Source organism: Typopeltis vanoorti, chromosome 15 (genome assembly GCF_054136105.1).
Source record: "Typopeltis vanoorti isolate ZY-2024b chromosome 15, IOZ_Tvanoo_1.0, whole genome shotgun sequence".
NCBI lineage: Eukaryota > Metazoa > Arthropoda > Arachnida > Uropygi > Thelyphonidae > Typopeltis > Typopeltis vanoorti.
The window spans coordinates 87,336,997-87,350,965 of NC_143563.1; the positions used below are offsets into that span (position 1 = coordinate 87,336,997).

Below are 13,969 nucleotides of genomic sequence, written 5' to 3' on the forward strand. Positions count from 1 at the left end.
CTTTATTGAGGTCTCTTCAGTGGGAGCCAGGCCCAGAGGTGGAGATACTAGGTAGAAGCAATGGCAGGTCATCTTTACCAATAGGAGTTGCCAACCGGTGTGTGCCACCTTTTTATTAAATTACTCTGGATTTAGAGAAAGATGTTATTATTATTATTACCCAAGACCTCATGGAGTCAAAGACTCATCTGGGAGGTCTTTTTATCACACACACACACATCTCATCATACCGTGTCTTAAACACACTCAAACATCTTGCAGACACCACACTCTCAGGCAAGGCATTCCAATCATCCACAACTTTGCGCAAAAAAACCTGCCTCTCACTCCCCTACTCACACCCTCTTTATACAGTTTCCAGGGATGACCTCTGGTTCTCCCATGATCTCCCACTATTCTCTGTAGAACTTCTCCACCACTAATCTTATAACAACCCCTTACCAACTTGTAGGTCTCTATCATATCTCTCCCTCTTCCTCCTGTTCACCAGACTCTGCAAATTACATCTTCTCAATCTTTCCTCATACTCGACATTCCAGAGGTCAGAAACTACCTTAGTCAGTCGCCTTTGGGCCCTTTCCAACATCTTTTCATCCTTCTGAAAACCTGGTGAACAAATTTGGGCACAATATCCATGTGCGGCCTAATCAAAGCCTTATACAATGGAACAAGAATCTCCCTACCTTCTACACGTCAGTGTCCTCCGCATCATTCCCAGAAGTTCACAATTTTGGCGATGTGTCCCCTAAATTTTAGATCCTTATCCACTATCACCCCCAGTTCTCTTATTTCCTCTACCTCCAACAATATATTTTCACCAAGCATAAATTCTGTGTCCCATCTTTGTTTTCCAAATTTTAAAACCTTACATTTTGCAACATTGAACTCGCATCCCCATTTGCTTGCCCAATCACTCAATTTATTCAAATCTTCTTGCAAGGCCACAACATCTTCACTACGCTTTATGGTTCGTCCCAACTTTGCATCATCTGCAAACAACTAAATATCTCCATCCAAATCTTTGCCAATATCATGGGTGTACTGATCGCCTTTCTACTTGTAAATTCTCCATAATATTTTCTTTTTTTGCAGATCAAGCCTGATACTCATTCATCACCTGCCTTGTTTGTCTTCGTGACCATGGGAATACATTCTGATATTGCCTTCCTCAGATACTTGCTGATTTTATCCCATGCACTGCTAACATCATTTCCATGCAATATGTTCTGCCATGGGATGGCTGTAAGTCACTCCGAAGCATTTATTTTTCACTTGGTTAGACCATAATAAATTTAGTTTACAAATTTATTATAGTCTGACTAAGCATCCGTCTACAGACATAATAACCTACTTGATGTTCTTTTGTATACTCTTGTCTGCAGTCTGCATGACACAGTTGGACAACTTGCAGATCGCTATTCTTTTCTAGTGCCTTATACATGTAGACATCTTTGCACACGTTTGATGGATCCGAACCGGACGAACAAAAGTCGAAATTGTTCTCTCCTTGTCAACATTTCCATGACAAATTCCATTCCCTTCATAACACAGTTATATTATTATTATTACGGGCAACTCCAAGGAGTCCTTAGACTCATCAAGGGAGGCCCTAAACATCATGTTAAGAACAACTATTCGACATTCACATAGTATCTATCATACTTTGCCTTGAACTCATTCACGGTCATGGCACCCACAACAGACTCTGGTAGCTTATTCCACTCATTCACCACTCTCCAAGTAAAAAACCTAGTTCTAACGCCCTTGCTAACCACACTCTTGCCCAGTTTCCATGGATGGCACACCTAGTCCTCCACTACCAGTCCTGTTCTGAAAAATATCCTCTGAATTAATCTTATAGAAACCCTTCAGTAATTTGAATGTCTCAATCATATCACCCCTTTTCTGCCTATCAACCAATTTCTGCAACCCACAAATCTTCAACCTGTTCTCATAAGGTTCATTCCATAGACTTGCTATCATCTTGGTCACTCGCCTCTGGATCCTCTCCACCTCCTCCCCATCAAGAAGAAACCTAGGCGTCCAAATCTGGGCACAGTAGTCAGGAAGGGGTCTTATCAAGGCTCGATACAGAGGAACAATAACTTGTTTGTCTCTGCTTGTTAAAGTATTTTTCAGAAGGCTACTGATTTGATGAGCTGATTTAGCCACTTTTGTAATGTGCCCCCTAAACTTCAACTCCCTATCCACCAACACTCCCAAATCTCTGGCCTCATCAATCTCCTGGAGTACGGTTCCACCAATGTGATATACTGCTGCTAATCTTTTCCCCCCAAAATGCATAACCTTACACTTTGCCACATTAAATTGACATCCATTCTCCTTATCCCAGTCCTCCAATTTTTGCATCCTGCAAAAGTTTGACATCATGTGCATTCACTATTGCTCTACCCAATTTTGCATCATCAGCAAACAAATGAACCGTTCCTCTCAGATCCTTTCCTATATCGTTAATGAATAAATTAAATAGTAGTGGTCCAAGAACAGAACCCTGCATCACACCACTAGTCACAGGCACCATCTTTTGGACTCTACTCCTGAATAAACTATTCTCTGATATCTCTCCATCAACCACCCTCCTATCCATCTCACCAACCATATATCCATTCCCATATGCTGCAGTTTACTGATTAGAATTACATGTGGTATTTTGTCAAAGACCTTAGCAAGGTCCAGCAGTATCACTGTAAACCCATTACCCTTATCCAGTTTGGCCGTCACTGTGTTATAAAACGTGAGCAAGATCTGAGGCATGATCTACCCTTTACAATACCATGCTATCCCCCATACAGTATCCCACTTTCATCTATTCATTCCTGTATTTTTCTCTTGACTACTTCTAGAAAACCTTGACAACGACTCCTGATATGCTGATCGGTCAGTAATTTGCCGCAGCAGTCTCAGAACCTCCTTTATGCAGTGGAACTATTTTCCCCTCTTTCCACCCCCTCGGGACTAACCCAGACCCGAGACTCAAATTAAACCAAACGGTCAAGGGCACTGACAATTCTTTAGCCACTTCACGTAAGACCCGAGCTGGTATATCCAATCTCACAGATGTATTCACATTAAGGTTTTGTAAGATACTATTCACCTCCATTTCGTTCACCTCAATTCCCATATAAGCTATTGGTTCCTTCATTCCCCCAATATCACCACCTGGATGATATACTCCTGCAAAGTGCTCGCTCAGTAATTCCACTATATCAACTGATTCAGTCACCTCTCTACCATTGGCATTCCTTAAAACATTCTGCCACATACATTTTTTCTTTTACTTGCAGCATATCGAAAAAACTATTTGGGATTCTCTTTAGCTTGCATGGCTAATTTCCTTTAACAATCCACTTTGCTTTTCTTACCACACTCGTTACCCTTCTGGCCTGTACTGTTCATGGGCCTGCAGGTCCCTGATATACACCCTGAAGGTGTATATAACATTGTCGCCCTTACACTCACATTCTCACCATTCCTCCCTTTATAATTTAGTTTTCCTGATTCTTTGTGTTAGGTCTCATACCAGTGATTAGTTTTTCAAGACTTCTGATACCAAATGCATTCAGGTGTAGGCTGTCCTCTGATACAAATCCAATCTTCCCTCAAACTCACTCCACACATCCAAAAAGTTGCATCCATTCCTTCTTCTTTGCCATCATAGCCCTTCTTCTGAATTCAATTTTATATTATCAAGGTAATATACTGAATATTTTCATTTTCACTCTGCACTTCCAACAATCATTCCATTTCCTCTCTCGTATTGAACTTATCACTAGTTAAGCCATTAGTACCTACTATAATTACGATTTTGTTTACTTTTCTTTTCTGTTTTTGAGTTGCTTCCTTTATATTCTTAATTTTCATGCCAGAAAAACTCAAAGTTATAACTCGCTCATCAATAGTATGTTTTATTATTGAGTCACCATATCAAATAACTTCTTTCTTTTTACTAACAATGTCACTTACCTGATTTCCATTACTTCTTGATTTACCTGTTTCTGTGCTTTGTTGTTTCTTATTTGCTACTTAATTTTCATTTTCTCCCTATGCTCATTTAAACACCTCTTGATTTTTTGTAATTCCCGCATCATTTCCTGCAGCATTATTTTTCTTGTGCATTTTTGGTGCCATTTTAAACTTATAGTTATTGTTGAAATATCTTAATAAAAATATGTTATAAAATACTAAATACATTAAACACACTAAAATCTACACTAATATAGTATAAAACTCTAATTTTCTAAGGAAAAAAACAGCATAAAGTAGACAAAAATCACAATTTTACACGAGCGCTAAATTCACCAACTACACAATGTATCGTCAAACCAATGTCAATTATCATTCACAACTCAAGACAAGTGATTATACTAATCTTAGAAGTCTGCTTGGGATAGTTCAATGGATGAAGGAATTGGAAGGGTGAGATATCATCACTGCATGGAAACTAGTGAAGAAATATTTATTAGCAGGAATGGCAAGATGTTGTGGATGTTGATATCAAATGGGAAGAACTATAGGTGAAAAAGAGATATAAGGATAGGTGTATTAAGAATATAAGACCCAGGTCAGGAGGGTGACTAGTCTAGTAAGGAAGGAAAATATTGAATGTGAAAAGAGACTAGCCATGAGATCCAAGGAAAAACCTAAGAAATTCTTTCATTATGTGGCCAGTCGGAGGAGGAATGCATATTGGAGTTATTTAATGATCACTTTATTCAGGATTTCATCCTGGAGAAGTATTGCTTTATACTAGAGGGATGTAGGATGTTCAGATGTGGAAAGGATAGTGTATTTCAAATACTGAGTACACTGAATGTCAAAAAAGCAGAGACTGGAAGGGATTAGAGAGAGTATGTACTAAAGAACTGAGAGCTCTGTTGACCTGGCTTTTTCTCCTCCTACTAGCCACATTCTTTCCTTACGTGGCCAGTAGGAGGAAGACAGTCTGTGCAGTTTGCCTAGCGGCTGTGCATGTCGCAACCATATGCCTGGAGAAGGAGTGTCCTAGGTTCCATTCCTGTCAACGACGTGAGGAGCTTAAGGATCTTCCTCAGCCATAGCCAAGTTAGCCGATCTTGGGTGTGGACAGCAGGATTTTTTCCCCCCAGTTTATCCAGGGGTTTTCCCTCCTGCAAAGCAGGCAAACCAGCCCTGTGAACACATGCTTCGACAGACATGGGATACTACCAGGAATAAGGAGCAACCAACCTATTCTGCTGAATTATCGGTTAAGGAAGCTTACACGGTAAAATGTGTAGGCCTGCATGAAAGTGAATACGATGAGGAAGATAGAGGCAGATAAAAATAATGTTCGGACTGTACAATGATAGTTATGTGGACAGACTGAGAGAATGTGGACTGCAAAGTCTGCTAGACAGGAGAGATGGTATGATTGAAACATTTAATCTGTCAAGAGGTGGTTATAGGGTTGACACTAGGGAGTTCTTTCATATAGCAGAACAATGGGAAGGAGCGAGGACAAGCGACCATTCCTGGAAGTTGCACAAGGAAGTTGTGAGGAATGGTTTCTTTGCATGCAGGGTGGTTGAACTGTTTAATGAGTGGTATGATAGATTCTGTGTTGTCTATGATGGGCTTTCCATAATGAATCTTGTCATTCCATGGAGGTGCTGAATAATAATTTCTTTAACCTCCCAAATGGCTAGGACATCTATAGACGTCCAGCTAAATCTGGATATGATCCAGCCCACCTGCTGAAAGAACATGGATAAGAAGTGCAATTTGGCCATGATGCCATTTAGAAGGTGTGATAAACCTTCATGTTGAAGAGAACACTTAATTGGATTATCTCACGTTCATAGCTGCATCTCAGTTGCCTTTAACAAGAAACGCAGTTCCTAGTTCTATGCTGGGTAACTGAATCTTAGTTATATTGGATGGACTAAAAATATATAATAAAAATTATTTATATTTTTGTTTTCTCTTTTTATTGTACAATATAATTTTAGTGCATGAACAAAATAAATATCCTTGCATAGATTCTTCACTTAAATATTGACTTACCTTGGAGAACCAATTTTATTTTTAATTTTTTGCGATAATTTTTTTCTAATCGCTAACTCGACAAAACATTTTCTTTAATTTCTTGAAGAAATTAATTCATGATAAAAATTTGAAATATTATTAAAAAAAGAAAAGAAAACCGGCTGCCGATGTTGCATATTATATTATTTTTATTTCTGTTCATAATCATTGAAATCGAATAATACTTAACAGATTTCCTTTAGAACGTGCTTGAGCAACTTTGCTTTATAGAGAATAACATGAAATTCTTTAATCATATCACTACATTTTTTTTCTTTATATAGTAATCTACTGTTCTTTGCACTTTCACTTTCTTGGTTTCCCTGTATAATTGGTCATTACAAAATGAAATTAACAGTTATGATTTAAATTTATATGTATATATTTTCTGCATAATTCAGATATTATGCATCAATTTTTAAACTAGAATTTTTATAGAATATACTTTTGCTTATATTCTATTATTCAAAATATGTATATGCACATGCATCAAATGTGAAATTTAATTTCCATATTTTTACAATAGAATCGAACTTTATTTCGCTTTTGATAGTTTAACCCCCCCCCCCCCCGTTGAATTACTATCGCGCTCCCGAAAACTCTTATAAAACATAGGTGCAGGTTTTATTTAATTCGTTATTTTTCTCTATTAATTGTTCCACATAACTTTAATTTTTCAATACAGAAACTAGATGGGGATTATTATAAATTAGCAAATTATAAATCAGAAAATATACATAATGATAAAAAGGTTATTTTTGACCACAAGAACTATAGGAGAGATTGACTTCCATTTGGGTTTATATAGGTCAAATTTATTTCAAACTAAGTTAGAAAATACCGACAAGTTTCGCCAACTTTAGCTGTTTGGCTTCATCAGGGTAAAAAATAGATGTAAGACAACTTAAACACTAAAACTGTTACACTAAAACTATAAATGAAGGAAGAACCGAATACAATTGTATTACAAAAAACAGAAGAACGCATACATCACATGCATGTAGCGTGTATGATTTCACTTGTTGTTATGTAGGAACATTCTGTAATTGGCAGCAAGATTTAATTCTGGCATGCTTAAAGATCTTATGAAGGTCTTCCAAATCTCAGGTAATAGGGGAAATTAATATTTAAAATCACTGTCATCCTACAAATGCAATATCAGAATAAAGAAAGATGGAAAAACCAAACAAGAAATTTCTGCCTGTAAAGTATTCAGATATTGCTTGAGACTCTTTAGTGTGCTGCCTACTGGGCATGTTCTATTGTCCTGTTTCTCAGTGGGGGTTAGTAATCTTTGTTAGCTTACAGCTTATTACTGGGCAGAAAGGAATATTGGTAAGTATACCCAAGACACAATTAATTTACAAGATGGCAAGCAGTAGCAGTAACATTCAGGGTAAGAAAAGGAAACTTCGTGAGATGCAGAAAAGTTGGAGACTTCGCCTTTCGAGTAGCTCTTGTTCTACCAATGAGGAGAGAAATCTTTCTAACTCTGAAAATAGCGATTCTGCCTGTACTTTAGATATGTCTTCGTGCAGAAAATGGGTGATTGCCACTGAACATACACAGTTCATCTTGAAGGCGAATTTTTTAAGTTGTTTTTATAAACAGAATGATATATTGTTCTTTCGAAATGTCCAATAGCATATTTTCTAAGGAATAAAATATAAGAGGAACTAGAATACTCTTTCCGGTTCCTCATGAAGACAAATTTTTAAGTTATTTTTATATCACACAGAATGACATGTTATTCCTTTGAAGTGGCTTATAGTACATTTTCGAAGGAATAAAATAAAAATAGGGATAACCATTGGTAGTATCCCATGCCTTTTCTGTGCAAACTTTTTTTTCATGTAAACAACTGCAAGACTTTGGTATCAATGCCACATTATTACTATATGCAGGGAAATTAATATCAGAGATGAGATTAAATATGTTTTTTCAAGCCTCCAGCAAACTGAGTGCTGGCCTTGCAATGTGCTTTATTGCAGAACCAAATCATAATTATATCAGATGTTATAATGGCAAAAATAGCAAGAAAAAAATCATTTGCACTTTCTTTTCAAACCACAAAGAAATAACATTGTAAATTCAGCCAATGGAAAAAGAAAATACTACATATTTTTCTTCTGTTATCTGATTTTTTTTTCTTGTAATACAAAGAAGAAATTACTGCATATAACATGGGTATGCAAGAGGGCAAAAATCTGGAAACTGATTACATTATAATGAATAGAGAAATCATGTCAGAAAAAATTATTCACGTAAGAGTTCTAATATCAGCAGACATAATGACATTTTCTTCTAGGTTGGATATGTGGCATTGTTGAAGAAGATAAACCTTTGCTGCTATTTTACGCTAAAATGAATGGGCATGTTCCTCAAGTGATTTATGTTTGTAACAGTTGTCTTGCGAATGATTTATAAAATAAATTCTCTGAAATATCTGCAGATGGACCCCCCCCCCCCCCCAAAAAAAAAAGATTATGTAACACATTTGCTCCTTTTAAAATAATTCAAATCCTCTTTTTCAAGATAATTGTATCATCATCATCAAATTCCTGACAGGTACCCTCAAGGGATGTACATGAAAAATTTACATCACTACTAACTTCCTATCTACAATTTTCCTCCAAATCAGTCTGTTACTTGTCAAGACTCCAACATTATCAGATCTTATATTTCTATCGTCTAAAGCACTTTGTACCGCATCAATCCACCTATATCTTGGTCATCCTCTGGGTCATTTTCCTGCCAACCTGGCAGAGAACACTTGTTTTGCTAATCTCATCATCATCATCAAATTCCTGCCATGTACCCTCAAGGGGTGTACAGGATATGATAGTACTACATGAAAAAAATTACATCATTACTAACTTCCTGTCTACAATTTTCCTCCAAATCAGTCTGTTACTTGTCAAGACTCCAACATTATCAGATCTTATATTTCTATTGTCTAAGGCACTTTGTACCGTATCAATCCACCTATATCTTGGTCTTCCTCTGGGTCGTTTTGCTGCCAACCTGGCAGAGAACACTTGTTTTGCTAATCTTTCCTCGCCCATTCTGTTTAAGTGACCATACCACCTGAGATTAGCTCTGCTAACGCATTCCTGGATGCTGACAATGTCGAGTTCTTTCCTAATATCCTTGTTTTTTAATATGATATTGCCATTTATGCCATCTGTTCATGCCTCTAATCTTTCTCAGGACTCTCATATCTGCAGTCTCTAGTCTTTGGTCAAGTATTTTACTTCTGACTCAGCTCTCAGATCCATAAGTTAAAGCTGGTTTGAACACTGTCTTGTATACAGCTAATTTAGTGTTCCGACTAATTTCTCTCTTATTCCATATGAATTTATTCAATTGACTTCCCACCATACCAGCTTTACTGATTCTGTTGTCTATTTCTATATTTAATTTACCATCTTCACTAAAAATCATGCCTAAGTAGCTGAAATGTTTTACTTGTTCCACAGGTTCTCCATTCACAACACAGTTGACATTTTCAATGATTCTGCCTATTTTCATTGTCTTTGTCTTTTTATTGCTGACCTTCATACCATGTCTATTACAACAGCTATTCAATTTAGTCAGAGAATCTTGCAGACTCGTAGCGGATTTATTTAGAAGTAAAACATCATCCGCATAAAGCAAAGAGCTGACATTAACATCTCCAATTTTGATATCATGTTTAATACCACTTTCCTTCATAATGTGATCCATATAGATAATGAATAACAGAGGGGATAATGTACATCCTTGTCTCACACCAGATTTAACATTAAACCATCTTCCTGTACTTCCTTCAATTCTAACTGCTGACTTACAACTCAAATAAAGACTAAGTATTGCCATGGAGTTCTGTAGAGTATTGAATAGCTTCTCTCTTGGCACCTTGTCATATGCCTTTTCCAGATCGGCAAAACTTAAATACAGATCTTTGTTATATTCCCATGCTTTCTCAACTATTTGTCGTAAAGTGAAGGTCTGATCCTGACACCCTCTATTTGGCCTGAATCCAGCTTGTTTTTCACCAAGCTTTTCTTCCACAATTCTTCTCAACCATTTCTCAAGTATACTGGCATAAATCTTGCCAGGAACACTCAGTAGGGAAACACCTCTGTAATTCTCACATTCAGTTTCCCTTTTGATATATGGGTACCATGAGAGCTCTACTCCAATCATTGGGAATTCGCCCCTCTGTCCAGGCCTTTTAAACTATGCAGTGCAGCCACTGTAAGACTTTTATACCACCATACTATAGCATTTCTGGTCGAATACATCTATTCCTGCTGTCTTTCCACATTTCAAGCCTTTGATGTCTTTTTCTACTTCAAGTATGGATATGTATTCCTGACCGTGTGCCTGTTGAGTGTTTTTTTAACCACTGTGCTATCACTGCTTGTTTTATTTAGCAATTTTTCGAAGTTGTTAGTCCATACTTCAAGGATATCTTTTTCTCCCGTTGTCACTTTTATCATCTCTAACTCCTTTTACAGTACTCTTTCCTCCATTTCTATGTTTTTGCCAATGACTTTTGTTTAGCTAGTTTTACACAGTGTTTTCTTACATTTGTCTCTGTATTCTCTAATAGCACAAGCTGACTTATTTGCCAGGAACGTTTGATATGCTTTCTTCTTTTCCTTCACTGCCTCTTTAACTTCCTGTGTCCACCATGGAGTTCTGATTTTTCTATCCTTGCAGACAACCTCCCCACATGCCTCTCTGGCTGAATCAATCAGTTTTTTCTTCAAGGCTTGCCACTGAATCTCCAAAGTTTGGTTCCTGTTCTCAAACTCTTTCATTTTTTTTCAATAAGCTTTGTGTATTTTAGTCTACAGTTCACATCTGAGAGCTGCTCAACTTTTATTCACTTTAAAACTTTCTTATATGTTATTCTTTTCAATATGAAATTCAGTTTTATCCTGCTCAAGACTAAATGGTGATCACTTCCAATTTCAAATCCTCTGTACACTCTGGTGTCCTGCACCAGGGAGAAAACATCACTATCAACAATAACATAGTCAATGAGACTTTTCTTATTCCTTGCCTCTTCTCTTCATGTGAATTTGTGCACATTTTTATGTTTGAAAATGGTGTTAATAATAACCAGTCCATGTCCTGAGCAGAAATCTAACAGGTATTTGTCATTATTATTAGCTTTGCTCTTTTCTCCAAATTTTCCCAAAACATTTTTGTATGTCTGACAATCACTTCCTACTCTGCTATTTAGATCCCCAACAAGGACCAACTTTCCCTTTTCCATTGTGTCAGTAGTTTTCTCTAGAGCCTCAAAAAATTCCTCCACTCTTCTTCTGTGGGACTATAGGCACAAATAAGTCTCATTGTCCAGTTCCCCAATCTGTTATTTGCCCACATCACTGTACTTGAGACTGCCTGCCATTCAAGAAGATTAGCCTCGTATTTTGCGTTGAATACTATGGCTACTCCTTCTTTTCTTTGATTGTTATTATCTCTGAATATAACATTTTGTATTTATTGCTCAGAAAGATCTCACCAGTTTTTATCTTTTTTGTTTCAGTCACCCCTTTTATGTGGTTCTGGTACTTATCAAATTCCTCAGCTATTTCCATTTCTTTGCCATTCAGGCTTCTTATGTTGATAGTACCGATCTTTAACTCTGGTGATGTTGAGTTGGGGTGTGCTTTCAGATTTGTTCCAGTAGCTGACTTTTCGCTGTTTGCCCTGGTTCCTTGGCAAAAACACCAGGCACCTTGTGTAACCGGGCGATGCCCCAGCCGGCATGAAATTTGTCATGTTGTACCATCATTTTGTATATTGGTTTAAACCAATAAGAACACAATTTGGTCGGATAAATCCAAAATTGCCATAATTGTATCAAATAATTTATAATTTTTCGATAATAAAAGTGGAACTGATCATTATAAATTAAGAAATTATTTTGGCAAAAATAATGTATCAGCATGTAAAAGAAATGTCAGTATTTCTGTTAGGATATTTGCTAATCAACAATTGAAAAGGAAACAACATTCTTGATGTATTCTGCACTACAGCTTGAGGCACTTTAGTATTCTCTCTTTTATTTCTCAATAGCAGTGAGAGTAATAAGCCTTTAGCTTTTCCTCCAGCTAAGAGGATATTATCAAGTATTTCTAAGATGTAGATTATTTCAGAAATAGCAACCAGCAGCAGCAGCAGTAGAAGTAGTAATATTTAGATTTTTTTAAGAAAAACAAACAAAAATAATACTACTGAACTTTCTTTTGTATAGTATGCATATAAACAATTTTGCATGGTGAAAATATAGCATAGTATTTCTAAAATTTCAAATAATTTCAGCAGACAGTAGATTGCAGAAAAATAATACAGAATTAGACATCACGGTATAACAAGTTTATTGACGTATTTCTTTTGTCAAAACGGTAAAATGAAGTAATAGATTTTGAATATTTGAATACTGTCTAGAAAAGCATTCAAACCTGGAGAAATTTAGAATAGTTATGAAATTGAGTTCCAGGAGAGCATAAGGAGGGGGGGGGTAGGCATTATAAAATCTTCAAAATGAGCAAAAATTTTGAATCATTCTGAATATAATATCTTTCATGTTATATTTTCAACATATCTATGAGGACATGCACTGGACATTATCGCAATGTGCATAATACAAAAAAAAAAAAAAAGAAAGACAAAGGCAATGAATCACTGCTAAAATATCATTGGATATAAATTTTTGATACCAAAAAGACTCACAATCGGAAAAACCGAGTAATGCAATTTAACATTTGTTGTTCATGAATTGACCTCTGGAATGTCGAGTATGAGGAAAGATTGAGAAGATGTAATTTGCAGAGTCTAGTGGACAGGAGGAAAAGGGGACATATGATAGAGACCTACAAGTTGGTAAGGGGGGTTGTTATAGGATCAATGCTGGAGAGGTTCTACAGAAAATAGTGGGAGATCGGGGGAGAAACAGAGGTTATCCCTGGAAACTGTATAAAGAGGGTGTGAGTAGGGGAGTGAGAGGCAGGTTTTTTTAGTGCAGAGTTGTAAATGATTGGAATGCCTTGCCTGAGAGTGTGGTGTCTGCAGGGAGTTTGAATGTGTTCAAGGCATGGTATGATGAGCTGTGTGTGTGATAAAAGGACCTCCCAGATGAGTCTTTGACTCCAGTGAGGTTTTGGGGTAATAATAATAATAAAAATAAAAACAAAAAAAAAATGTTTCTAAAACTGAAATGTCATGATCCATATAATGATATTTTCCTAGGAAAGAAAGCAAAAGGTCATATTTATTTCAATAAATATTATTTAAAAATATAAATATTTGACATAATATTTTCAAAGCAAACATTTCAAAATTTGCAAAAAAAAATTATTTCTATATTGTGAGTAAAGTTAAAAAACAACCAGTGCAACTGTTCTATTGCACTGATTTGAAGAATAAAATACAGCAGATTTACTATTACTAAATAGATTCATTGCAAAGGCTGATCGGTGGTCATTTCAGGATTGATTATCTTCGCACATGTGAAATTCGTTTCAATTTTTGGGAAGAGACACAATAAATCATTTTAGAGGCAAAAAGGTCAAATATCTTAGGACAGTAAAGGAAATTCCAAGTAACACAATAGACGTAAAGACAGCTGACACAAAGGTCACTCACCAACAGTTATTCCACTAATGGCTCTAGAATAGCCATAACAGATTAACTGCAGAGGAAGGTAATGGCATGATAAAAGGTAGAATACCAATGAAGTTTTGATCCATGAAAAGCTAGGGAAGTCTGGCTATTTCATCCACCTCAGCCAGTTTGGGGGTTAACCATCAAATAAGTATGGAGGCTTAGGGCTTGCAGTATTAAAATTCTACTGGTATGAAGAAATATTTAATCTCTTCCACCATGAACTTCTATAGTTAGGTAT

General features: G+C 36.4%; 1 pseudogene; it reads right to left on the reverse strand.

Annotated features, from left to right (window-relative positions):
* The window catches only part of LOC150098955 (general transcription factor II-I repeat domain-containing protein 2-like), a 196,260-nt pseudogene extending 192,265 nt beyond the window's left edge, over positions 1–3,995 (reverse strand).
* Positions 3,996–13,969: the final 9,974 nt, after the last annotated feature.